Source organism: Pelecanus crispus, chromosome 16 (assembly GCF_030463565.1).
Source record: "Pelecanus crispus isolate bPelCri1 chromosome 16, bPelCri1.pri, whole genome shotgun sequence".
In the NCBI taxonomy this organism is placed as follows: domain Eukaryota; kingdom Metazoa; phylum Chordata; class Aves; order Pelecaniformes; family Pelecanidae; genus Pelecanus; species Pelecanus crispus.
This window is the reverse complement of record NC_134658.1, coordinates 1,513,286-1,540,623: the sequence shown is the minus strand read 5'-3', so window position 1 is coordinate 1,540,623 and position 27,338 is coordinate 1,513,286. Positions and strand designations below refer to the sequence as shown.

Here is a 27,338-nt window from a genome sequence, read left to right as displayed (position 1 = left end):
TTGATTGATTTAGTGTGGACTTGGTAGTGTAGGTTAATGGTTGGACTGGATGATCTTAAAGGTCTTTTCCAACCTAGACGATTCTATGATTCTATGTGACAAGAAAGGCAGAACAGGATGAAAATCAATTGTATTCTCAGAAATGGAGTTCGGCCCCTGCTTTTTTACCATGTGATTCGGGTTGAGAGAAGGAGCATTGAAAAGAATAGTTCTGGTATTTTCTTCCTTGATCATCTCATGAAGAACTGCACAGCACTACATCTTCTGGATAGAGGAGGGCAGACCTTTGGGAGCTGCTGATTGGTAAGACGCTGGCGCAACTTTTCTTTGCTGGCCTTAGTGCCCCTTGCAATGTTAAAAGTTTTGCTTTTCTAGCTTGCGTTTGCTTCTGATGTTTTGCCAGTATTACAGATAGGAGGTATTACCACGTTCTTAACAACAACCAAAAAACCCATAGCACCACCCCCAGCCCCCAACACATAGAAGTTTACAAGAAGATGGAATTTCTTCAGTAAAGCTGTTACTGTGGATGTGACAGGGAGCTGGCCCTGAGGGGGCCTGCACGGAGCCAGTGAGGTCCTGAACCAAGCTGGCTGTGCTGGGTGCTTCAGGTCCGAGAGAGCAGTATTAAGTCAGGACGTTCACAAAAGTGTCCAAGCTGTTTGCAGAGTGGGTGTAACTTTGAAAGCAGCATGGTCATACTCATCTTGTGCTTGATTGCAGAAGCCTGGACCTGAGGTGGCTTGACCTCTGCTTGAAGCTTCTCCTGCTTTGTTCCCAAATGTGTCAGGCCCTGTACACGTGTCCTTTCCCATTTCCCTCAAGAGCCTGGTGAGAGGGAATTTCCTGATCTTGCCAAGACTCAAACACAAACAAAAAACTAGTAGCTTTGCTTGCAGCTTTTCAGCTCTTGGTGTGCTTTGCTGCAGAAGTCTGTGCTTGCCTCTTTGTGCTTCCTCTTTGTGTGTGACCCTTTCCCTTTGGACTGTGAACCTTTCTGCTTTTTATGATGACTTCCCAGAAATTGGTCTTCTGGCGTCCTACCCATCTTACATTAACAATAAGTAAAATCTTTTCAGTCGTCTTGTTACCTTTGGTGGGTTTTCGTCCACCGATAGTGGCAGAACCTCCTGACATCACTTAGAGCCTTGGTTAATGCCCAGGATGTGGCAGCAGTAGGTAAAGTTTGAGGTGATGCTGTTTGAGGTGCTGCAGCTTCATTGGCTCTAAATACCTTCCCGTTCTGTTGAGGCCTTTCCACCTCTGCAGTGCTGTTATCCTGGTGTTGCTGAGTGCCAGCTCGGAAGAATTTCCATCTTCCAGGACAGTGCAAGAGTTAGGAGAAAGGATGAAATCAAGCCTTTATTGTCTCTGGGGTTTTGCTGTATTGTCAGAGTCCAAAGTATCGTAATCTGCTTTTTGATGCAAATTACACTTCTTGTGACATGAGAGTTTAGTTAGGTCCAGAGTTCAGCTTGGTTTGTGCGAGCTTTAGAGCTTTATACCTACACGCTGATGGCAGAAACCCATCAACTGTTGTTATGTCTGGAACAATTAATTTGCTGGTCAGATCTATTTGAGGCAAGTGTTTTTCTTCTAGATCCCTTGATCTCTGGTCTCTGGCTTGTGCTGGAGCATCAGCCTGGCTTTACGTATGTCTCTTGATCTCTTTAGGGTTCAAGAAATGAAGATTTCCTTGGTTTCATTCCTTTTTTTTTTTTTTTTTTTTTTGTTGTTGTTGTTAGGGAAATAGCATGTTGTGGTCACAGCTGTCAGGTAACTCTTGAATCTTAAAATTCGTAGTTTCTCCAAAACTGGTGGTCGTTCTGTAGTCACTGCTTTTGGCCATTAGGCTTAGAAGGTGCTCTCAGGGGAGTGTGGTAGTGCACTGCCTCCTGTGATAGCGCCTTGTTGATGATACCTTGACAGGTATCGTTGCTTCGACTCACATAGGCAACAAGAAGTCTTGCAACCTGGTTGTTTGTCATTCATGTGAGTACATCAACTCATTTAGGATTTTAAATCCTTGCCTGTTCCTAGTGGATTTGTCGTAGAGTAAGTAAATGCCAGTTAATGTCACTGCTGCACAACTTTATGAAATGCCTGGGTAGACATTGGTGAAGTGACTGTTGTATTTTATTCCTTCTGTAGGATATTCAGGTTGATCCATGTTTGGCTAAACAGTTTCTCTCTCCTTAATGGGCGGTTTGGAAAAAATAATTATCTGTTCCAGAGTAGTTTGGATTTCTTTTTATTCTGCATGCTTAAAAGAAACTTCCAATACATGGTAGGAGAAACAGAGTTAAAAAGAAGAAAGCCTTACCACTAAAGTCAAGGAACATGGATGTTTATTACTTATCCTGGACCAAGCCTCAGACACACTGGTATTCAAAGGCTCAAGTGTAAAAAATAGCTTAAATCAGCTCTGGCAGTATGTCATTTCTTTTAGCAAGCTGAAGCAGTAACTCAGGTAACCGTCGCCTGCCTTCTTATTTCCAGATTCAGTCCTAAGTTTTAGTTTATAGACAACTGTACAGATGCAAAGAGTTAGAGCTTATTTTGAAAAACTGATCAGGATCTTCCCAAGTATGCCTCAGTAATTCAGGATGTTTGAAGGCATGTAAAACAGGTCACTTGCTTCATTTCACTTACCTTTGGCTTTATGCTCCTAGAGAGGCAGGAGGATAATGTAACACCTTCTCGGTCTAAGTGCAGTTTCTTTAAACCGCATGTGTATGTGACAGTTGATTAGCTATTTACATATTAATATTACTAACTAGCAATCTGAATGAAATTCTTCACCACATTAAGGAAGAGGGCAGCAGAGCCTTTCCTGAGATTGTGTAGTCTATTTTATTCACATTATTTGTAATAAAGAGAGATCTTCTTTGCTGCTTTTGTATCTGCTAAATGCCAGCTTCCTCTTCCTTAGCGTAGGGATAGAGGACATGTGCTCTGTTATAATAACTTTCTCCTGTTTGAAATGTAATTATTTCTACTCTCGTCTGTTTTTAGATGATGAAGGATAGACACTGTGATGGGCACTAAAGCATGGACTTGCAGTTTGAACTCTGGCAGGTACTCGTATCTAGTCCTGGTAGTCTGACATATCTGGGGAAGGATTAGGTGCCGTGTGTCTCTTGGCCATGGTTTTCTCTGTTCTCAGTTTATTAATTTCACTGTTGATAGAAATGTTTGTCTGTCTTTATAGCATATCCAAGAGCTGCGCTGCAGCAGAGAAGGTAAGTTTGGTGGGGGGGAGGGGAGTGGGTTGACAGCAAGCTGTCAATATTTAATCTATACTGGCTTTTTTCTGGTATCGTTCTTAAAGTTTTATGGACAGATGTTGGATTGATCAGACAGCTGCTGAAACCATAAAAAAAAGTCAAGAAACAGGGCATGTCTTCAGCATTGGGGAAGAAAAGAGACCAATTTGAGAATTAGATTTTTTTAACCCTTCCTGAAGTATTTTTTTTTGTTCTTTGAGATACAGACGCGGATGCAAAGTCAGCAATCTGTTCAGTGACTTGTTTTTTCTGCTTATGTTCCTGATTGACAATTAGTGTCTGTGTAGTGCTTGTTGCTAGAAACTATTGAGTTGCTTGTGCTCATTTATTTCTCTGCTATGAGTTCAGCTGAGTATTGCTCTCTGCTCTATGATGCGGGACTGCTGGTTGCCATTAGCTGCACTTTAAAGACAAGAATTCCTGGGTTTGGTCAAGTTTAGGTTGTGTTTGTTCTGAAACATAATGAAAGCATTAGCTAGTATGTATCTCGATTCTCTGATTTGGGTTATAAAGGACTTGCCTGTGAATCTTGCTTTGACAGATAATTAAGTCTCTGGAATTCCTCCTTAGGTAACCAAGCAAATAGTCTCAGATATGCTTCGCTAGGTAGAACCATGCGTAGACAACAAGGTTTTATTGTTCATGGGGAAAAATACAGTATAAGAACTTGAAATCTAGATCTCCTTGAATTAAAATAAATAAACAGAATTTTAGGAGATGTAGTATCTTAATGCCACAATTTGGAAGAATGATGTAGAAATTCTTGCATGAGAGTCTTGTTTTAACTGTCATTAAAACTATGCATACAATCTGTACTTTTGCAGTAGATGTAAAACATACCGTGGATTAGCTGTCTTTTAGAAGAACCCCAGCATCTGTCTGTCATGGCAAGTGATCTGAGCAGTGACTTACCCGCATTAGCAGTTTCAGGTGGGTCTGTTACATGTACTTGGAGTCTTCTCTCTTGTTCTATGCAGTGTACTAGAAACTGCATGTGCCTTGTATAATTTGTTTCCTGCCGGTCCTCTTGTAATGTCCAGTTTTTCTAATAAACATCTTTTGAAGTCATTGCTTCGTGGCTGTTTTCCAAGGGCCTGAGTGTTCTCATGTGTTGCTTGTCCTCAGTGACGTATTCTCATTGGATCATGCAGGGAAGAGGAGAAGAGAAACTCATAATTGCTTCCTTCGGGTGGGAACTTTCTCTGTTTTGACTATTTTCTTGGAGTGTCCTGATGCTTCCGATCAGACAGAAAATCATTTTAAGCAAACCTGATGAAACTTCTCATGAAGCAAAATTAATTCTGAATATTTGTTTGGAAAATGATGGTGGAACAAATTGGAAGTTGTGATCTTGTGATTTTATTCCTGTGAAGTGCCAAGTCCTGTGGGAAATTTCAGCCATATGAAGTTAAGTTACCTCGCGCTTACACGAATACCAAGGGTTTGGCTTCATCCTGGCTTGTTAGTTTTTGTTTCAAAGGAGAAGAGAAGAGAGCAGAATGCACCCAGTGGTCTTGAATGTGCAGTGTTTGCAATATTCTTCCATTTGATTGTTTCCAGGTAGTAGGGGGAAGGTGGCCTGTGTGCCTGCGTAGATATGCTTTCAAGAGGTGAGAATTTGTGTGTGTGTGTATGTATTAAAAAACTCTTTCTTCTATAAAAGTGTTCTGGCATGTAATATAGTTTGTTTGGCTTTGTTTTTCATTTCAGCTATGCAGACATTACCAGAATCACTCAGAAAGACACTCTTTTTTCCATGCTTAATCCTTTTTACATGCCATGTTGTACTAGTCTTGCTGAGCAGCAGGAATGAACAGTTCCTAAAAACATCTACTGCAGAAGTGCAAGTTCAGGAGCTGGCATGAGATTATTTTGGAGACTTGGCCAAGAAAGCAGGATTCAAGTTAATCCTATAACAAACGTATTTGGCAAACTTAAATAAAACCCAAAATCTAAAAGTTTTGAAGTTTGACTCTGCTCTAACCCTCTTCAAACCAACAAAACTTTCTCGAATACCTCCATTTCGCACGTTGTGGCGTTAGTGCTGTGTGTGCAGTCCTGTGAATGCAGCTTCGTAACTGCTGTGGCATGCTGGCAGGCAGCTCACTCCCTGGGAAGAGGATGGTGTGATACTGCATTCAGTCAAAATTCAGTGAATGTCTCCTATTACAGAAATATTTTAGGTTAAACTTGTAGGTTTACCATCCTGTGAATAACAGAGCATATTGCTTTCATGGAGCGAGAGGGGAGACACTTTTCAACCAGGAATGGCCTGGAGGAATCATCCACTGCTCTTTGAATTCACCAGAACATGGATAAGCATATTTTATGTTTGTGTTTGTACATGTGAATTCCTGCTCTTTGTAAAGGGACCTGTGAACTGGAAATAAATCTCATGTGTAAGTTGTATTCTGGGCCAGGGAGCGGGCTGAGATATGTTCAAATCCTCTGGGTGTTCTCTTGGTTGAACAACAGTGATGCTGCTCTGATGCAGTAAACTATAAACTGTAGCTGGGAACAGTTCTTGCCATTGCAGACCTTGGGTTGATGGTGTTACTTCAATTTCTGCTGCGTTTTGAGGAATGAAATGGTAGAGTGGGTGGTCAAATGAGATGTAACGCAGTAAGAATAAGGATTGCTGAGATAAGGATTGCAAGGAGAACATCGCCCTCTTCAGAGCTGTTGTTCCTTGCACTCTAAATGTGGGATTTATCAGTTAACACTACACCATTAAAACTGAAGATACATATTTAAACATGTCAGGCAGCTTAGTGTGTGCGTCACTGGGTAAATCTAGCTCAGCCCATGTAAGCATATCCAGGCTGTGATCCTCCTTACATGCTCTGGGACACTCTAGTTATACCACTTCAGAGGGACCCAGGTTAAAGCCATACACCAAAAGTACTTTTTTTATCAGGAAAACGACATGGTATATTTAAAGGGCTTTAAGGTAGGAATTAATCTTTTTTTGGAAACTTCTTGCTTTGACAGTGATAACGACCAGTCGTATTGGAGTAAGAATTGGTCAGGCTTCACACAGGGAAGGTACGTGTGGTGCAAACCCCCCACCCCTTTATTTGGTACTGGACAGGCCTTAAGCTATATGGTCTCAGTATTTTATTCCCCCCCCGACAATTCAACTTTATCAGTCGTAGCCAAAATTCTTAATGCTCTGCAGCTCTCACATTTTAAAAATTGACACATTTAGGTCTCCTATTTTTAGGAGACTCTTTACAGGACCTTTTGTTTCCACCGGCTGGCTTTCAAACTCAAATTCATTGGGTTCCCCCCCCAATATATTTTGACTTACACATTTGTCAGCCTGAAATGCATATAGAGGAGGGCAGATGCATTAGAGATGCACTTAAAGAAACACAGGCTAATCAATCCCTTTCCAGAAACACTCATTGACATTGCAAAGGGCTTTATAAATTTTAACTAAGAAAATACAGAAAGGCAAATATTTGAATTTTCTCTTCAGAAAGCAAGCTGAAAACTTTGACAATACACTAAACTGTGAAAAATAGCGTGGAAATCTCACTGCTGTAAGCTGACGGGGTGCGTGTGGCCTGCTGGCTGGGGTTTGGAAGAGGGACTGCCCTGAGAGAGACGGGGTAGCGATGGGGAGCTCTGACCTGCCTCGTGCCACTTCACCTTCAGAAACGGCTGTTCTCAGTCAAACTAGCAGCAGCCTTGATGATAATTTCTGAGATTTTTGTATTACTGGGCCTGCCCTTCATCTAGGAGGGGCTTTGCAATGGAATTGGACAGTCCTTCAGTATAAATTTATTACTAATGCTTTCTCCTGCTCTGTGCTTCTTTTAACTCCACTGATCAGACTCTGCATGAACCGCTGCCGCCAGCAGCCCAGCTCGCTGGGAGTTCTTAATGTTGCTGCCGTTGATTTTTTTGGATGGTTGTGGAAGCTGGGCTTGGAGAGCAATCTTTTATCAGGATCACTAAAAAAGAGCTTGTTGCTGGACCATGGTGGCCTCATGGTGCAAAGTTAAATGCCAGTCACCCCAGGGGAGGGCTTGGAGGAACCTGAACCACCTAGAACTGATGTAAAAAGGTTGAACTAAAGGGAAGTAGGTGATAATGATTGTTTTCCTGTAGATAGTGTAATGAACTATCAGTTGTGACCTGACGATCTAGTTTAAATATGTGCCTTATGATCACTCCCAGTGCTCCAAAAATTCATGCTTGGTTTCTGCTTTGGATTTAACTTTCCACTTCTTAATTTCTGGTTCTTTTTCCAGTACTTTCTCCCTATGCAGCTTCTTTTTGGCTCGTGATGAAATTCTTTTCTGAGCCAAATAAATGGATTTCCTACACAATCTTGGGGGGAAAAAAAAAAGTAATAAAATATCTTTGGTCATGACCTCCTCATAGCTACAAACACTTCAGATTTTAGCTGCAGCTGCCACAATCCCCTCTGCCTGTCTCTGAGGGACTGTGTGTGTCTGAAGATGCTGAATTACAGCTGTGAGAGGGCTGGTGGATGCTCAGAGATCGGCAGGATTGGGCCCCAGGTCCTGGCATGGGGAGGGCAGATACAGCACAGGAGCTGCAGGGCTGCCTTTCCTGGATGAGGAAGGCTTTCTGAGTTTTGGAGTGCACCTTGTGCATTTTTAAAGTAAATGCTTAAAAGGGCAAAGTCAAGCTAACGGCGGCATAGGGCATGCTCATTGATGCAGGGTGGAAACTGGGTCCTTGTCCTCTTTCCAGGCTTTGACCTGACATGCTCTTTGTGAAGCCTGTACCATCTACTGCAGGGTTTCCCCTTATGTTAAAGAGGTCCTGGCGAATTGCTGGGGTCGTGCTGCACTGATGTCCTTGTTATCAGAACCCATGAAGAGCACAGTGTCTCTGGGCACGCGCTCAGGGGTATAGTGCTGAGCTGTATTTCTTTCTGCGCCCAGGAAGGCTTTGCATTAATAAGGAAGAAGCATTGCTGGGGCTGTCATTGAGCAATGCTGTGCTCAAATTAAGCCTTTTAATTTTTGCATCTGGTGTGATCAATCGAAAGAAAAAATAATGGAGAACAGAAATTTTTCTGTGCTGGAGACAGCAGAACTTGGCTGTCTTTTCCAAGGTACATTGTTTTGAGGCATCTGAGGTGGTGTGTTCCAGATCTGGTATCAGCCTCAGCCTGTCCTGTCTCCTGACTTGCAGCATCGCCAGCAGCACAGCAGCGGGAGAGCAGCTTTGACACGGCAGCAGAGGCACACGCCCTGGCCTGATGTGAGCAATAAGCTTTAAGCCCTTTGCAAAACCATGGTGATCTTTAACTGCCGGCTGACTTGCAGAAAAATGTGCTATGAATACTTAAAGATTTAGAGGTGCTGTATGCCTTCTTGATCTCATGGTCTTCTACCAGGACAGAAGTTAGAGACACCTGTTGACCTGAAACATCGGAGCCTGCCTGAAGGGGCTAGGGCATGATCCCGTGGCCACCATACAGCTCCTTGAGGGGCACTTACCAAGATGATGGTGCTGAGCAGGGGAGGTAGCAAGATTCAATGCTTGCAAATAGTGTCCTGGGAGTTTCAGATTGGACATAGGCAACATCTTTGTGAGGAGAGCAGTGCAACAGTGGGACAGGCTGGGGGAGATCTCCCTCCCTGCAGTCCTCAGCTTGGGTTGGGGATTGCCCTACTTGAGGCTTGAAGTTGGGTGAGAGAGCTGCAAAGGTACTTTCCAAACACCAGGAAGACCAGGAAAGGGCTCTGCTGCACAGTGCAATGAAAACCTGCTGCCACCTAAAGAAAAATTATTTATTAAACCTTTGGGGTTTTTTTGTTTTTTTGTTTTTTTTTTTTTACAACAAGCTTTACTTTGGGCTACATGATTGATGCTCTTCAGCCAGCCTTCCTCTATCTGAAACTTGTGGTCTTGTAGGTCATCAGAATGTAAATGTGAGAAATGATGCAGGTGTGATACATCTTTCCCAAAGTGGCAAATAAGGCAGCAAATGGAATATGGGAAGACTTTAAAAAAAAAAAAAATCTCCAAACCATAAAATCCAAACCTTAACCTCTTTTGTTATAAATAAAGGATGTTGTAATGTACCTGCCCATAGTGGTTTTGTTTTCTCTGAGGGGGAAAAAAGAAGATTGAGAAATACCAACTAGCGCTGTCCAGGCAATATTCCCCAGTTCTGGCATGAGCCAGCTCTTCTGCTTGGGGAAAGAAATAACAATCTTCTTCTCTTCCCTTTGGCCCCTGCAGCCCCTCTTGGCCTGGGTCAAGCTCCTGTAACCCAGTTCTCTGCATCTCTGTCCAGGAGGGGTTTGATCATTGATAAACTACTTTGAAGCTGTTCTTTAAAATGCAAATAATGCAATAAAAAAGCTGGTTAAGTCTGTCCTACCCAGTATCATGTCTCTAAGAGTTGACGCTTCAGATAATAGAAGACTTAACATGTGTGATGGATGGAGGAGGCTGTGAACACGAGCTGCTGGCTGATGGTGTCCGGTGATCCACACTAAACACAGGGATGCACATGGATGTGCTGGGCTTGGTGCTGCAGCAGTAGTGGAGTGGAGGCCTCATCTTTTCAGCTTGTCCTGGTAGAGGACAGAAATGCTGCAGATGGATGGAGAAAGGAGAAACTGGAGAAATAACCTCTCTGAGTGCCCTCGTAGGAAGTTTCAAAACTTGCAAATTTGAGTCCACGTATAAATTGGAAGCTGATCTTTTGACCTCAAGTGACAGAAAATAGAAATTTGGGAGCAGGAGGTTCTGTCCTACCCTGGTGTTGCACAAAGTCCTGCTCAGGGTTTTGCAAGTGGGGAAACAGAGGGATAATGCTTGCGTAAGCGTGAAGTTAAAAAAAACACGGTTTATGGTCAAAGGCAATGGAAGAGCTGTCCTGCAGCTTCCTGAAGTGCATCCAGCATCTGTAGGAGGGGGGAGAGGTGTGAACAGGAGAGCTAGGCCACAGGAAGGGGCAATACTTTGGTAATAAAGGCAGCCTGTACAGGAGGAACAGAGTTCTGCTGGTGCTTAACAAGGTCATTAGTGAGATTTTTAAATTGAAGAATGGAGAAAAAAACATGAGGGAAGTTCTGCATGCCCTTTGAAGGACAGGACTAGGTATGGAAACAGTCTTGGCAGAAGGATGGGTGATGTGCAACCCAGTTTTCTGAGTATACTGTGGTGTGAGGATGAGAACCAGGCTGAAGGACTCCAGGATCTGGGCAACAAAATCAGGGATGAAGAAGTGTCAGACATGGGAAACCCAGCTCTCACTTGGTGTACAAGACTGTGGCGTAGGTGCTGGCTCTTGTTGATCAGCAGTGAGATCCCAGAGCTGGGACAGGGGATGCAGTGCAGACAGCAGCTCAGTGCTTGGGAATGGCCGAGAGACAAATTGGGTGTTAGGAACTACTGTAAAGGAATAGAGAGCTCAAATGAAGCTAATTATGGGACTGAACACCACCCTGCATAGTGCTGCCTCTTTCCATCACTTGTTCTTGGTGCTTTGCCCCTCTTTAGCTTTTCAAAGATGTTACTTGAAACACTTTCTTTTCCCCTGTCTACCAACATCTGTGTCTGGAGAAGGGCAGCAAGGCCTGCAGTGTGCAAAGGAAGAGAAAGGAGGGGTTTGTTAGTATTTTCAGTCTGTAAGAAATGCAGTCCTCTCTTGGCCTTTCCATGCAAGGAGGATATGCTGCTGTAATTTGCTGTTACTTAGAGTGATCCTTCCTCATTTCCAAGCTTAGCAGTTGGGGGTTGTATGTGGAAAATGGAGCAAGACAGTAAATTATGTTTTTCATACAGGCTTTGCTTTTTCTCTCTCAAATAACTTTGTTGTTGTTTTTTCCTAGCTGGGCAACTCAATTGTGGGTAAGAAAATGTTGGATATAGCTGAATTAGGAAGAAATGTGGAAATCATAGAATCATAGAATCGTTTAGGTTGGAAAAGACCTTTAAGATCATCCAGTCCAACCATTAGCCTACACAACCAAATCCACACTAAACCAATCAAGAGTAGACTAGACTAAACCATGTCCCGAAGTGCCACATCTGCCCATTTTTTGAACACTGCCAGGGATGGTGACTCCACCACCTCTCTGGGCAGCCTGTTCCAATGCTTGACCACCCTTTCCTTGAAGAAATTTCTCCTAATTGCCAGCCTAAACCTTCCCTGGCGCAGCTTGAGCCCATTTCCTCTCATCCTATCACTAACTACTTGGGAGAAGAGACCAACACCCACCTCACTACACCCTCCTTTCAGGGAGTTGTAGAGAGCAGTAAGGTCTCCCCTCAGCCTCCTCTTCTCCAAGCTAAACACCCCCAGTTCCCTCAGCCACTCCCCATCAGCCCTGTGCTCCAGACCCTTCACCAGCCTTGTTCCCCTTCTCTGAACGCGCTCCAGCACCTCAATGTCTTTCTTGTAGTGAGGGGCCCAAAACTGGACACAGTATTCCAGGTGCGGCCTCACCAGCGCCGAGTACAGGGGGACAATCACCTCCCTGCTCCTGCTGGCCACACTATTCCTGATACAAGCCAGGATGCTGTTGGCCTTCTTGGCCACCTGGGCACACTGCTGGCTCATGTTCAGCTGGCTGTCGACCAACACCCCCAGCTCCTTTTCAGCCAGGCAGCTTCCCAGGCACTCTTCCCCAAATCTTCCAAAATGAGGAAGGATTGTGGGCAAGGGGCTTCAAACTGTGGAAAAGAGATTGAAAAAGTCTTGTTATGTGTGTTAATTAATTAGACTGGAGATGTAATCAGTTAGAAGGGTTCCTACTGGAGCAGCATGCTGCCTGGGGAGTGCTGTGGTCTGTCTCCCAGGCAGCAGATGAGCACTGCCAGGCTGCTGGACGGAGCTGTACAGCTGTGAGATGCAGGCTGGCTCTGTCCTGCCTTTGAGCTGATGTGGAGGGATGGGGGCTGCAAGCAAAATGTTGGGAGTTTGCTCTGCAGAACCTCTTACGCACCCAGACAGGGACTGCGAGCATGCTCCAGAGTGCTTCTCCAAGATGGTGCTTCTTCTCTCCTGCACAGCCACTGTGAAAAGCCAAGAGCAGGAGCAGGAGATCATCCAGGTTGCCTGCCCATCCTCAGCTGGTGCCCACTTCAGAAATCTAGGCAGTTCACAGGCAGAATCACCACTTCATGTCTATGGCTTATCTTAAGCTTTGTGCTTTTAGAGGTTGCAGCCACGTGTGGTTAGCCTTATGTGGTATCTCCTGAGAGATGAAGGGAACAGTGGAGAGAGGGATCAGTATTGGACCTGGGTTGTGGTGGTTCCTTTGGCATCTTAGGTATAGGTGGTGCTGGGCAGTGGGCCCCAAGGGAAGGAAAGAGGTTGGGGTTATTTAGGAATAACCGTTCCATCTTTCTTTATCCATCAAAAAAAAGCTAAACTGGGTATGAACCATTTCTTTTCCCTCTGCATTGAGTTGAATAGTCCCTAGCATCATGGAGGTGCGCATAGCGCATAGTGCATGGTCTATACTGGGACCAGTGCTGTTTAACATCTTCATCATTGACATAGACAGTGGGATTGAGTGCACCCTGAGTAAGTTTGCAGATGACACCAAGCTCAGTGGTGTGGCTGACACGTCAGAAGGATGAGATGTCATCCAAAGGGACCTGGACAAGCTGGAGAGGTGGGCCTGTGTGAACATCATGAGGTTCAACAAGGCCAGGTGCAAGGTCCTGCACCTGGGATGGGGCAGCCTCTGATACCAATACAGGCTGGGGGATGAAGGGATTGAGAGCAGCCCTGCGGAGAAGGACTTGGGGGTACTGGTGGATGAAAAGCTGGACATGAGCCAAAAATGTGCACTGGCAGCCCAGAAAGCCAACCCCATCCTGGGCTGCATCAAAAGCAGCGTGGCCAGCAGGTCGAGGGAGGTGATTCTGCCCCTCTGCTCTGCTCCGCTCTGCTGAGACCTCACCTGGAGCCCTGCGTCCAGCTCTGGAGCCCTCAGCAGAAGGAGGACATGGACCTGTTGGAGCGGGTCCAGAGGAGGCCACAAAAATGACCCGAGGGCTGGAGCACCTCTCTTACGAGGACAGGCTGAGGGAGTTGGGGTTGTTCAGCCTGGAGAAGAGAAGGCTGCGGGGAGACCCTATTGTGGCCTTTCAGTCCTTAAAGGGGGCCTGTAGGAAAGGTGGGGACAATCTTTTTAGCAAGGCCTGCTGTGGCAGGACAAGGACTAATGGTTTTAAACTGAAGGAGGATAGATTTAGAGTGGATATAAGGAAGAAATTTTTTACCATGAGGGTGGTGAAGCACTGGAACAGGTTGCCCAGAGAGGCGGTGGAGGCCCCGTCCCTGGAAACATCCCAGGCCAGGCTGGACGGGGCTCTGAGCACCCTGGGCTGGTTAAAGCTGTCCCTGTCACTGCAGGGGGTTGGGCTGGGTGATCTCTAAAGGTCCCTTCCAACCCAAAGCATTCTATGATTCTATAGTTCAATTGCAGTATGAAGTACTTTTCCTTCTGTGGATCTGCTTGGGTCCAGTCCTGTATCATCCTTCCTGTAACTCCCAAATAGTTTCAAGTTAGCTACAAACCAAACAGGTTTGTTGTTCTTTGTTGCACCCAGTGTACAAAGTTCATTGTTGGAGCACCCTCCATGACTAACTGGAAGCAGATCATTGATAACATCCAGATGCTGGCAGCAGAATAAATGCATGTGCAGAGAGGTGGCTGCGTGCATGTGTGTTTGTGCATATCCGTGGTCTGCCAGTCCTGGTTAGAAACCAAAGCATGCCTCCTCATCTTGAACTTCAGTGAACTCTCATTATCCCCTTTGTGAAACCATCTGCATCTGCGTGACAGCTTGTCTACCTGAGTATTGTCTGCTGATCTGTCTTATTATCTGTCTGGTACAGCTGCTGTAATTGCCTCCCACATGTAAGTTGTTCTGCCCGGCTCCCTCCTGCACCAAAACTTTCAGTGCCTTCAAGGGAGAAGGTCTTCACACTGAAATTCTGTGAAAACCTGTAATTTCTGTGCCCTGGCTGCCTCGGCTGGGACCATGCGGCTCTGCCTGCCTTTTGCTTTTGCTCTCTAGTCTGGGGGTTCCCTGGCTCCTTGTACCCCCTTGCAAATAGGAGCTACCTCCTGCAGGGCAGAGAGCGTATCAAATCAGATCAGAAATCCTGAGGCACCTCAAGTGCATTAAAATACTTGGGGGTTCATTTAAAAGTGCAATTGCTCTCATCTTCCTTGTGTAACTTGGGAATGATTTTCATGCATCCCATGTTCCTGTGTGTGGTGCCACATGAGGTTATGGTGCAGGGGGGCTGCTCCCCAGCCCCTGGCACAGGGCTCACAGCTGGGCTCCCTTGAGAGCAGCGCTGGAGAGATCCACAACAGCCCCAGAGTAAACCTGTGCTGGGGCGAGTGCTCTGATTTTCATCTTTCTTTATCACTTATTAGCAAAAAAAAGTGTTTTCCTGGGGGGTGGGAGGTATGGACCCTGGTCACAGCAGGCAAAGTGGAGAGCCACAAAGTCACTGTGGCTGCTCTGTGATCTGCCTATATAGACGTAAGTGCATTTAGATATGATATACACATGCTAAACCCAGAAAGTCTCCTGTTCCAGGCAAAGCCCAACCTGGTGGCTGTGCCTGGAGAACTGGCCAAGCCAGGCCCTGCAGGCAAAGACCCCCTCTCTGAATACGCTCCCCTTTGAACTGTGGTGTAATTCTTCATGACTTCGTGGGCTGGCTGGATGATCTGGATGTCCATGTATTTGTAGAAGCACTGGACATACTATATTCCCTCAGGGTGAATACAAGACCCATCTGTCATCACCTAAGACAGGGGTGGTCTCCCTATGGATGCTGGTCCAAATGCAGCCTGTGAAGACCCTGCCAGACCTGTTTCCCAAGGACCAGCCTTCCTCAAAGGCCAGGCAGGGGCCAGCTGTTTCCAGCTGCAGGCTTTTGGGGTGCTCTCTTCCCCTTTTCCTTGTGGATGTGCATTCAGTTGCACAAATGTGGCTCCAGGAGGGCTTGGGGCTGGGACTGGGCTGCAGAAATTGCTCTTGGATGGCTGGTGCCTGCTGAGCTGCAGGCTCCTGGCAGGAGAGAGGTGCCTGCAGGATAATGCGTGCAGTGAATATGCTGTTTCCAAGGAGATAACGTGCAATGAAGATGTTGTGACCTGTATACACACAACTCTGTATGGACTTCTGTGAAGCCTTTGACACAGTCCCCCACAACATCCTTCTCTCTAAATTGGGGGAAGATGGATTTGGTAGGTGGACTGTTCAGTGGATAAGGAATTGGTTGGATGGTTGCATCCAGAGGGTAGTGGTCAACAGCTCAATGTCCAAATGGAGACCTATGACAAGTCGTATCCCTCAGGGGTCTGTACTGGGACCAGTGCTGTTTAGTATCTTAATTAATGACATAGACAGTGGGACTGAGTGCACCCTGACTAAGTTTGCAGATGACACCAAGCTCAGTGGTGCAGCTGACACGCCAGAAGGACGAGATGTCATCCAAAGGGACCTGGACAAGCTGGAGAGGTGGGCCTGTGTGAACATCATGAGGTTCAACAAGGCCAAGTGCAAGGTCCTGCACCTGGGATGGGGCAGCCTCTGATACCAATACAGGCTGGGGGATGAAGGGATTGAGAGCAGCCCTGCGGAGAAGGACTTGGGGGTACTGGTGGATGAAAAGCTGGACATGAGCCAAAAATGTGCGCTGGCAGCCCAGAAAGCCAACCCCATCCTGGGCTGCATCAAAAGCAGCGTGGCCAGCAGGTCGAGGGAGGTGATTCTGCCCCTCTGCTCTGCTCCGCTCTGCTGAGACCTCACCTGGAGCCCTGCGTCCAGCTCTGGAGCCCTCAGCAGAAGGAGGACATGGACCTGTTGGAGCGGGTCCAGAGGAGGCCACAAAAATGACCCGAGGGCTGGAGCACCTCTCTTACGAGGACAGGCTGAGGGAGTTGGGGTTGTTCAGCCTGGAGAAGAGAAGGCTGCGGGGAGACCCTATTGTGGCCTTTCAGTCCTTAAAGGGGGCCTGTAGGAAAGGTGGGGACAATCTTTTTAGCAAGGCCTGCTGTGGCAGGACAAGGACTAATGGTTTTAAACTGAAGGAGGATAGATTTAGAGTGGATATAAGGAAGAAATTTTTTACCATGAGGGTGGTGAAGCACTGGCACAGGTTGCCCAGAGAGGCGGTGGAGGCCCCATCCCTGGAAACATCCCAGGCCAGGCTGGACGGGGCTCTGAGCACCCTGGGCTGGTTAAAGCTGTCCCTGGCACTGCAGGGGTTGGGCTGGGTGATCTCTAAAGGTCCCTTCCCACCCAGAGCATTCAATGATTCTATGATTCTAACTCCACTGCGTGGCTGGACACGACTGCGTGTCCTCGGCAGGGCTGAGGGCTGCCAAAGAGGACCAAGTGGAAAGGTTTTTCACATGGGATCTGACTGTCTTGGCGCATTCAGAAACCTGTGAATAGGAGAAGAGGTTAGTGCAGGATCTGTGTGTCCCTTCAGACATGCTGTTTTACTGAAGCGTGGCTTCAGCATCTCCACGGCATGGGAGCGGAGGATCTCTGCTTCTGCTCTTCTGGCTCTCCAGGACAGAGGAGCTCATCCCCTGCTCTGTTCTTGGCCTTTTGGTTACAGGCTTGGACGAAGCTACACTCTGCTTTGGGAGGTTTGTGAAAAAGGGCGATGTGTCCTGGTGGTGCCATTCCTCAGGAACTGGCTCGGGCGTGGCTCAGCCGGCAGCAGCTGGGTTTCAGTGCTGCTTCCCCAGGCCACCAAGCCTGTGAGGAGGGGATGAATAAAGCAGGTTGGACTCACAGTCCCTTGCTCGCTATTCCTGTAAAAAGTGTTCAGGACTGTTGCAGCCAGCACATTTTGTAGATGTTCCCCAACTGTGACAAATATTATTCACCTAAGACAGCGGGGCAAAAGAAATCCACCAAGCTTGGCTTGTTACAAAATCTTCAGTGATTGCTCCTAGGAAGGGGAATGACTTTGGAAACTCCCTAGGAGATGCATACAGAAAAAAGGCTGCTGTCTGCAGGGCTGGGCATCCTACTGCCATGGATGGTGGCTGCTGTGTGGAGCCTGCAAAAAGCGACCCAGTATTGCCCTTGCACTAGCATCGCTGTCTGGAGGCCATGTCCTGGAGAAGGCATGAGCCCTGTCCTGTCGAAGCACTGGAGTCAGGGGACAAGACACAACCAGCCCTCGACGCTCTTGGTGGCCATCAGGATACGTGATGCTTCCTGCAAGAGCCCCTGGGTCCTCCTGGCTTGTGGCAGTTGTTACATCCGCCTGTTCCTGTGCAGGAAGGTTGTGGTCTTCAGCACAACAAGGATCAACTGGCTGCAGCTTTTTGCTCTCAGTTACTCATTTCAGAAGTTTCATGGTAAATAAAGGCTTGTGGTGAGACAGACCACAGCCTGGTTGCAGATGGCTAGACTGTGCCACTGGCTGTAGGCAGCACCAGCTGGTCAGTGTTCATTGCAGGCACAACAGCCCAAATATTTGCTTTTTAGTATCATTTCTTCATTTATTTTTTATTGTACAGGGAAGCTGTAAAATAAAATATGGGCATTGTTCACGTTCACATTTTGTTTCTTCTCTTGGCTCCATCCAGGTGGTTTGTGGTGAAGTGAAATCAGAACAGAAGCGAGTTATGAGGGAGGTTCCTGACGCATGGTAGTCTTTTAAAATATTTTCTGGGTAGTCCTGACATATTCTGATAAAATGCTGTGGTGTACCATATTGGGGAGAGTGGTACAGAGGAGACTGCATATTGGAGAGGAGGAATTTCATGATTTTGAGGTCTACAGAAACAGCAGTAGGACAAATGCAAATGTCCTGAGTGAGAGTAAAGGATGGTCCTTTCATGGGGAGATTTTGCACTGTCCTCGGTCTGGGATGCAACGCCTTCTGAAGAGTCACTTCTGAAAACGATTATAAAACACAATTGCCCATGAGGTTTCTGCTAGAGCCATATTTTTACAGGCATGTCTGCCTGTTTCTAATGTTTAGAGACCCTCAGAAGTCTCCTGAGGAGCTCACAGGAAGGTTCAGGTGGTGGATGTTGCTAAATCAGCAGCAGCATAAGGAATGCTCTGTCTGAGCAGTATCTGCAGTGGGAGCAAATTGGGACCATGGTGAAGGGGGTACCCAAGTTGCACAGAAAGGCTGAGGAAGCCTTTCCCATGCAGCCATATACTGGCATGTGCTACTCTTGAGATGAAAGTTGGCAAGCTAAAGAAAAGGGATGGGAATTGACATGGAAAGAAAGAAACAGCAGAATCAGCTGCAGAAAAAACCACAAATCATTCCCTATGCTGCAGCTGTGGTGTGCCTTGGGGAGCACCTGCCAGGCACTCTTGGGTAAAGGAGACCTTTGCTATGACCTTCCTGGACAACTTGGATGTTCCTGTCACCTCTGCTAGTCCTGTGCCAGGCGCAGCTCATTGCTTATCCTCAGTCATTGCTCTGGCCATTGTGTTCAGAGGACTCTGGGCTGGCTTTCTGCTTTAAGGAAGAGTCTCTCTCTTGCCAGGATACGGACATGGGGCTCACAGCTCTCTGCAGAGGACTGTCCCCATGCACTGAATCCTAGCTGGTCAGTTATTGTTGGGTCTGGAGAGCCCTGCGCTCTGCTACCTGGTGGTTCCAACAAGGACATGGGAAATGTCTGGTGCGTGCAGGGGTGTGATGGCAGGAGGGTGACTGAGCTTCCACTGTGGAGACCTTCCAGTGGTGGGCTGGGCTGGGAGGTGCCCCAAAGTCAGGCATCAACGTAGCACAGGGTGCTGCTGCATCCAGAGAAAGAGGCTGCCTTACGGGGGACAGACTTACCTGGAAGTTGCACTTAGACTCAGACTGAAGTACAAGCAGAATAGGACACAAGGAAGGGCCAGGAAGCTGTGTGCAGGACTGGAGTGAATAATGCACATGTAGCCCTTCAGTGCACCTCTAGCAAGCGTGCTGTTGCAGGGCCATTAGCACAAACATGGAGATGGGGCTGACTTGGCAGCCCATGCCCTCTGCACGGCACACACGTTTTGTTACTCACTTTTTAATGCCAGTCTTGGTGGGCAGTGGGAGGGCTTTTATCATCTATTACCAAGACATTTAAACTGCTAATGCTCATCTGAGTCAGGTGCTTGTAACTCGCGTGGTGTATTTGATGATGCTGTGCTGACTTTTCCTAATTGTTGCAATAGAAAGCTGGCAGGTGTTGGGACATAAAGGCACTGATGGAGTAGCATTAGCTGTGATTTCCTGCACTGGAGGAATGAAAGGATGGTTGCAGAGAGGAAATATCCTGCTGCTTATGCTGCAGAAATTGTTAGATGTGCTTTAGGCAGCAATAAGTGTGAGGGATCAGAAGGCTGAGGACAGAGCTTATGCGATTGTAGTTCAAAAGCAGCTGCTGGGATTTTGTAAAACTGAATTGATTTAGGAGCAGGTGCCTCTGTGATAGCCAGTGGGATGCAGGCAGTCAGGTGAGGCTCGTAGGCAGAATCCCAAGTTACAGGAGTTGCGATGCTTCATATTTACCACCCAGTAGCCCTGCAAGTGGCTCATTCTTCCTCGCAGATGCCAGAAGGGAAGAGCTGAAAGCCTAGTTTTAAATGAGGACACTAAAAAGTACGTTATATCAGGCACCTGGTGCAAGGAAGTCACTCTGATGCCAGGATGCACAGTGTACAGCAGAGATCTCCAGTGTCAGTGTAGGAGTGGTGCCATGTGTTAAGGAAATGTTGAAGTCACGTTAGTTAAATTAGTCGTTCAACAAATAACACGGGGCCCTTCTGAAATGAAGTTACAGGCCTAAAAGCTAAAGGAACAGTGTTAGAGCTGGCTCAGGACATGGAGGGACATTGGAAAGGCTGAAAGCAAGAAAAGGGGTAGCAAGGGAGACTTCAGTTATCCCAGTAGAGACTGGGTGTGATGCTGAAGCTAAATTTAGGGATACTATGCACGACTGCTTTGTGAGCAGAGAGTAGGGAACCCACAAGAGGAGAAGTGACTTTTGACATGGCCTGGCTAGTGTGCAGGGTTTGATTTGCTTGTGTTTACTATGATATTTGTGTAGGGGCAGTAAAATAACAGTCATCTGCAGTAGTGTTTGATGAAAAATCAAAATGAAAAACCCTGTTAAAAATGTAATAAAAGAACAAGACAAATGGTAAAATACTTGCAGAAGGTGTGAAGCTTGCTTGAAGGTAACAGCGGAGGCTTATATGTTCTTTTATGAAGGCCACGATGGCTATTCAGCAAGGCTAGGAAAGCTACTGGAAGTGGGAAGCCATCAGAGTAAAAAAAGTGATCCTGATTTTACCCAGACAGCAGTGGGCTCTGAATTAGAGTCAAATGTTAGAAACTATTAGAAAAGCACTTAAAAAGAATACAAGACACATGTTTGCAATGCTGTGTAAATCCCTAGTCTGTCTGTATAGTGATGCTGTCTGCAGCTTGCCCGTCTCTTTTGAGAAGGTAAACTAGCCCTGGGAGGAGTTCAGAAAAGGGCAGCAAAGCTGTGGCATAACTTGTGTAAGAGAAGTGACTGAATAGATAAGGAGAGCTGAAACTGCAAGGAAGAAGCCTGAGGAATGTGTTAAGGATTATCCCAGGTAGATTGGAGGGCTCAGATCTCCTGTTACCTCTTTCAGAGTAAGAGTTGGGGACATCAGAAGAAACTGGTTGATGCAAAACAAACCACAACTAGTCCTTCTCCCCTTGGCACACAGTGAAGCACATAGACATGGTTATGTAGGGTAGTACGGAGGCTAAGGGCTTACATGTTCTCAGAAACTGGTCCGAGAAGAAAACCCTCTCCAGCAGTACTGTTACAAAGACAATGGCTCCAGCTCAGGAGCCCCTGAGTCACAGATGAGTTGTAGAGGGGAAGGGTTTGTCAGGGAAGCGTCACTAAATGCTGCATGCCCTGTACTGGCTGCCTGAGCTGCTTTACAGAGGCAGAGGACACTTTGAGCCGTATGTCATCCTGCCAGAACACTGTGACTTGAAAGCTCACCATAGCCAGTGCTGGTGGAAGAAGAAGGAGCCTGTGCAGCTCTGGGCCAGCTGAGGGACCTGGAGTGTGAGCTGTGAGGCCAGTCTCAGCCACCCTCTCTTCCAGCTGATGGAGGAGGTCAAGGCAGCATCTGAGAGGGAGGTCTCCCAAGATAGCCTGCATGTTGGGGGAAGATCGCCTTGGAGAGCAAGTGGATCATGCTCTTCTCAGTGATCAGGGGGCCACTGCCCAACAGGCAGCAAGGAGTGATGCCTGGACATGCAGTAAGGACTGGAAGACGAAAAGCTTCTTCCCCAGGAGAGTGCAGCCCTGGGGCAGGTCACCAGAGAGGTTCGGCATCTCCATTCTCCATCAAGAGCTGGCTAGACAAAGCCATAGCCAACCTGATCTGGTTTTGGGGATAGCCCTGCTCCACATGGGCAGCTGGACTGGCGACCTCCAGGGGTTCCCACAACAGCACTGCTGTGAATCTGTGACCTGCCCCTTTGGGTAAGACATGGCTTCAGAGGGCTAGGTGAGAAGAGGGGCTCGGTTAACTCAGGTTAGCAAAGCTCCTTGGGCAGCTCAGAGATCACTTGGTGTAAGTGTATGAGAGGTGTTTTCAGGCTGTTTCCTGTTAGCTATGCGCCAGCCTGGGTAGGACCATCCCTGGACACATCCTGCAGTACCAGACTCACTTCTGCAAGTGGTACCCAAGGCTTGTTATTGCCAGACTGCAGAGACGATGCCTTGTGCATGAACCTACTTCTTACCTGGAGGACACCCCAACTCTCATGTCCCGGTTTCTCAAACAGCAGCTTTAACTGGATGTTTTCCAAAATGTTTTTTGGTCCCAGATGTCTCTAGAGCTACAGGAAGTTGGTTCAGAGCTGACAACTTGGATAACTCAAAGTGTATTGTAACCACACCATGTTAAATAATGCAACATATGGACAGCATGGAAGTTAATTTTTAAAAGGTTTGTGTTATGCACTAGTTCCTGATTGCTTTCTTGTCTGTGACATATCCTCTAACCCTCTTCCTCTTTGTGTTACTCAGATGCTATTGTTTTATGGGGATTTCTTAGAGACACTGGTACTTTCATGCTTTTTTTTCCCTGTAAATAATTGCTGTTGATTTCTTTCTGCATTAAAAATAAGATTGTTCCATAATTTTCCAACCAAGCCCACATAATGCCTTGCTGTCTTATGGAAGTCATTGAGTTAAATTATTGATGCAGGTACCATTACTCCTGTTAGAAAGCGCCATGACATATCTAGTAAATATGTCTGTGTGGCTTAGGATTTATATGGGGTTTCATCATACACCCCCAGTTTTCAGTGTTGACCTGGAGCCCAGGAACTGTCACGTGCAGGGTAACAGAGTGGAGTGTCACTTTGTGGAGGACTTGTGCAAAGTGGGACGGTGCCAGCCAGCTCAGTGGACCAGCAGCTCTGCTCCCCATTACACATCCACCCTCGAAGGTTTATGTTACCACCCCAGGGTCTTGCAAGCTTCTGAAGGAGGCGTTGGGATGAAAGGCAGGATGGTCTGAGAGCTGTACCTTGGGAATGAGCAACCAGGAGGATGGGAGCTAACTAGCAGCACGTGGTTTGATCAGCTCAGCCATCCTATGTCCCTGCACCAGCAGGGTCAGTTGCTGCATCTGGTTCCAGCACTTGGCTGGCCTGTTGGTGGGAAAGCTGTGCTCTCAGGGTGGCCACTCATTGTCAAAGCAGAAGGGTGCATGGAGAGGGGGGAACCTGCATGGATTCATCCTTCATCCACTCCCATTAGTAACCAATGCCGTTGTGGAAGACGGAATATGGAGCAGGCAGAAAATTGAAAAAGACATTAAGTTAGAAAAAACTGTAAAGACAAGATTAAAATTCAAGCTTACCTGGACAAACTGGAGATCTATCTGAAAGCCATAGGATGCTCTTTAGTAGAGATACTGTCTGTTACCTTCCTGGCATTGGAATAATCAATGCATGAAGACAGAACAGGAAACACCGGTCTGGGGAGCAGTCTGATGGAAAGCATAGATTTATTGTGGACCTCAAGGTGAAGGTAAAACAGATGGGTCATGCTGATGTGGAAAAGGCAGGCCCAAAATCATCTTCCTTTGCAACCAGGAGGAGAATCCAGAAGCACCCACTGGGCAACCCCTGTGCGCACAAAGACACAGCCTGGGGAGACCCTCAACATGCCTGGAGACCACATGGCTCTGGGCACAGGCCTGGGGCTGTCTCCTTGATCATGGGGGCAGGGAGAGGGGCAGTGGTTGGTTGGATCCAGGAAGTCCTCACCAAGTTAACTAATCCTGGTCACAGCTCCTGGGCTAAGGACTCAAGTAATCTTTCCCTTAGAAGTCCTCTTCAATGCACATCTCAATACCTTTAAAACCAGGCTAGGGTTTGCTGTGGGCAAAGCACCATTTCAAGTGCATTAGCATGAATTCTGTGAGGTTTGCAAACCATACAGTACCAATTTGTTTCGGTCAAATATTAAGATCTGGTTTATTTTAACATCCATTTACTGAGTCTGAGGAATAAGGACTTTTGAGGAGGGACAGAGGTGCCGTGGGTGGGATAGCTCACATGGCTGGATGCAGGCAGTTCAGGAGAGACAACAGGAGGGTGTGCGTGCTCTGTGCAAAGCAGTGGCTGGAGAGCACAGGCCATGCCTGGGGACAGCCAAGAGCTTGTGGATAAGGCTCAGAGGATGGACTAACACGACAACCATTGCGTGATCAAGGAGGGGAAGCAAGTGAAATATTTTCATTGGAAAAAGCCTCGCAATCGCAGGTCCTGGTGCTCATCAGGAACGTCAGGCACCCCAATGGAGCAGAAGGGCAACAGGGCTGGGTACAAGCAATCCAGGAGACTTCCGGAGCATGTTAGAGACAATCTCTTCGTGCTGATAGTCAATGAACCAGGAGATGCACTGCTGGATCTGTTACTCAGAAACAAGGGAGAGCTTCTTGGAGGCGTGAAGGTGGAGATCAGCCTTCACAACAGCAACACCAACCATAAGGTGGTGGAGTTTAACATCCTGAGAGAAGGGAGCAAGGCAAATACAGAATTACAACTGTACACACAAGTCCTGTGAAGAGTGTTTTGTTGCAGTAAGGTCTTTGGACCCATATGACTAATTAAGGAAGGATTTGTTCCTAGGGATGAGGTCTCTTGTCTTTCTCATCCTTTTGCTAATTTCTTGGGTCTGTTTCTCTGAGAGAGCCTTGCCTCTGATGATGCTCAAGTGTAACTGGGAACAAGAAGGTTGCCTGTTCCAGGCAGGCGTGAGCTTGCACACAGCGGTGCTCCCAGTACTCAAGGCACCCCTAGAGGGAACCTTGGGCCACAGAAACAAATAAAACATTCAGCAGTTTGGCTGCTAAAGGTCACTCTGGTTTTCCACTTGAGCAATTTCATGTTGCGAAGAAGTTCACTTGCCTCAGGTGCTGTCTGGTGTCTGACCACTTCTGAAATAGGAACACACGCTTCCACTTTGGGGCCTGAGTGTAGCATCTACAATGGAAAATGGTGATCGTGGAGAGGCGATGAAGGAGAGGTGGTGGAGAGGTGATGAAGAGAGCTCAGTAAAGCCCTGAATAGGCTAGCTGTGTCTTAGTTTGTCCAAAGTAAACCTGACTGACGTGTAAAGGGCAACACTCCACTTCTGGTGCTCACATTCTCATCCCCTTTGCTCCTCAGGCTGTACTAGGATCTTCGAGTCCCACAGACTGCAGATATATTGGTGGGCTTGTCCCAGGGTCTGCCTCACAAACAACACTGGCTTTGGTGTCTCCAAGCTAAATCTAACACCGATCACTCGGTCCCCACATACTCCAGGTTATAGCCCGTGGATTGGCAGTGGAGAAGGTTAGCGGATGTGGTGTGGCCCAAGGGGTTTTGGATGAGGGAGGGGACGCTGGTGGGGAGAAGACCAGGCATCAAGTACTGAACCACTCCTACTTAGGTGATATGTGAGCACTGGGGTCCAAGGACCCATTTCTTGTTTAGGCTAGAAATTACTGTGCTTCACCCTCCTTTCTCCCCAGAGAAAAACTGTGACCAAGGCAGCTGTAACCGCCATGAGGGCAGAATACAAGAGAGTGTGTCTGGCAGATGGTGAGGTGAAAAAAATCCCTGGGGTGAGATACATGGGTGCATCCATGAGAGAGAAAGGGGTGCTTCCAGGACCCTGCCCACCTCCTCCTGACTCAGCATCCTAAAGAGGCCAGAGCGATCTCTGCCCAGGAATGCCTGCTTCTTCTGGGTGGGGTCCATGGGGGCCTGGGCTAAGGGCTGGGCTGTGGAGGGCTGTACAGTGGGTAACCAAGAACACAGTCTGAGAAGTAAAGGCAGCAGATATATAAACCAAAAACCCCAGTAAAAAGGGAGAGAAGCTGACTACCTCTCACAAGTCTATTCCTTGAAGGGGGCATGTGCTGGCTGTTCCCCTGTAAGGAGCAGGGACATTCAAGTGTGGGCAGCAGAGATGGGGATGGTTGGTCTCAGCTTCTAGAGCGGGCTGCAGCTAGGATCACTTGTGAATTCAGCGGGGCGAACCACGGAGCCCTTCTTTCGATGACTGGCAAATACAAGGCAAAGCGAGGCAACACAGAAAAGAGCGGCACAACATAAATATTTAGACAGCTGGTGCCTGAGGCACACATGGAGAGTCAGATCCTGTGGACAGAGGGGGCAGGGAACCGGATGAAGCTGGTGCATGTGGCTGGGAGAAGTGCCTTGGGTGGATGCTGTTCTCCCTGCTTTGGCAGCCCAGCTCAGCTCAGATGCAGTGCTGGCAGGTTTGGGTTGAACTCACAGGCAGCTTAAGGTGTATTTAAATCACCCATATATTTTTTCCTGAAAACCAGCTAAAAAGGGAACTCAGAGGCCTGGTCCACACTGACCCCCAGACCAGCACTGCCAGTCCCAGAGGGAGGCAGCGCCCAGCACCCAGCACCCAGCAGTGACACCCACCACCCTCCAGACACTGCATCAGCCTCCTCTCCACACAGCTGTGCTGGCCAGCTGCAGCCAGTAAGCGTGGTACCCTGCAAGGCGGTGCTGTTCATGATGTTATGGATTTATCCGTATTCTCTTGATAACACTAGCTGTAGTAATTAATGGTGTTAATCTCAATGCAACTGTTCCTAAGTGAGGCTCAACTCAAAATTTCTTGCTTCTCTTCTGCTACTCTTGTGGCTGCCAATGTGGGATGAAATCCCACGTGAAGACCAGTGTTGGTTGCTCCTGCTCCTCACATACAGGTCTCTCTGCTTCTGAGATTTCTTCTGGAAACTGAGCACAGCTCTGGGAATGTCCTCCAGTTTATCCTTGGGTTTTAGTATAGCAAAATTAGTCTCCTTTGATCATAGGAGTGTGAAAGGACTAGTGCCTGTGAACTAGACATGGAGGAAAGTGCTAGGATGGAGAGCGATGACAGGGAATTGGAGGGATTAGAGACGTATCTCTGGTGCTTGGCCATTTGGAAGATAGCTCACTGGTTAAAGGGACAATCGACTTTCTGTCCAACATTGTGACTGGTGGGGGCTATTTTGCAGTAGTGGGAAGCGGTCTGTGACCCAAGTGAAATTGCTCTGCAGGTAGGGAAGACTCAGAACCATGGTGAGTCAGGGTTTGACATTGCCCTGTGTTGCATGTAGAGCTCCTGGCTGTCAAGCTGAATTGTCCTTGAGGTCTGTTGCTCCTCTCTGCCTGGCTATGCCATCCCCAGACTCAGCAGTGGCATCACTGTGCATCAGCTCAGGAAAAGTGCTGACCGTGGCGCACATGCCACTGCAGCAAATGACACAGCTCCCTGGTTACATGAGGGCTTCGACCAACCTTATTAGACATTTATCATCCTCATACTGTCCTAGTCCTGATGTACACTTAACTTGTGCCAACCTAACAGAGTCCTTCAGCTGGTGGGGAGGAGGCATTGCTCCCCTGCGCTTTCACGCTGTCTGTCTGTTTAAGTGCAGAACCATTTAATAGAGAGGCATAGAAATGTTAAATAGCAAAGCAGTTACACTAGAAATCATGTTCCAGGGTGGGAA

At 47.3% G+C, this 27,338-nt stretch overlaps 1 long non-coding RNA gene across 1 annotated transcript; it reads left to right on the top strand.

Moving 5' to 3' along the window:
* The first annotated feature begins 2,312 nt into the window (after positions 1 to 2,312).
* Positions 2,313 to 4,808, top strand: LOC142595023 (uncharacterized). The gene is made up of 3 exons (XR_012831679.1): positions 2,313 to 3,078; positions 3,212 to 4,217; positions 4,413 to 4,808. It is a non-coding gene; the product is annotated as an uncharacterized LOC142595023 (long non-coding RNA).
* Positions 4,809 to 27,338: the final 22,530 nt, after the last annotated feature.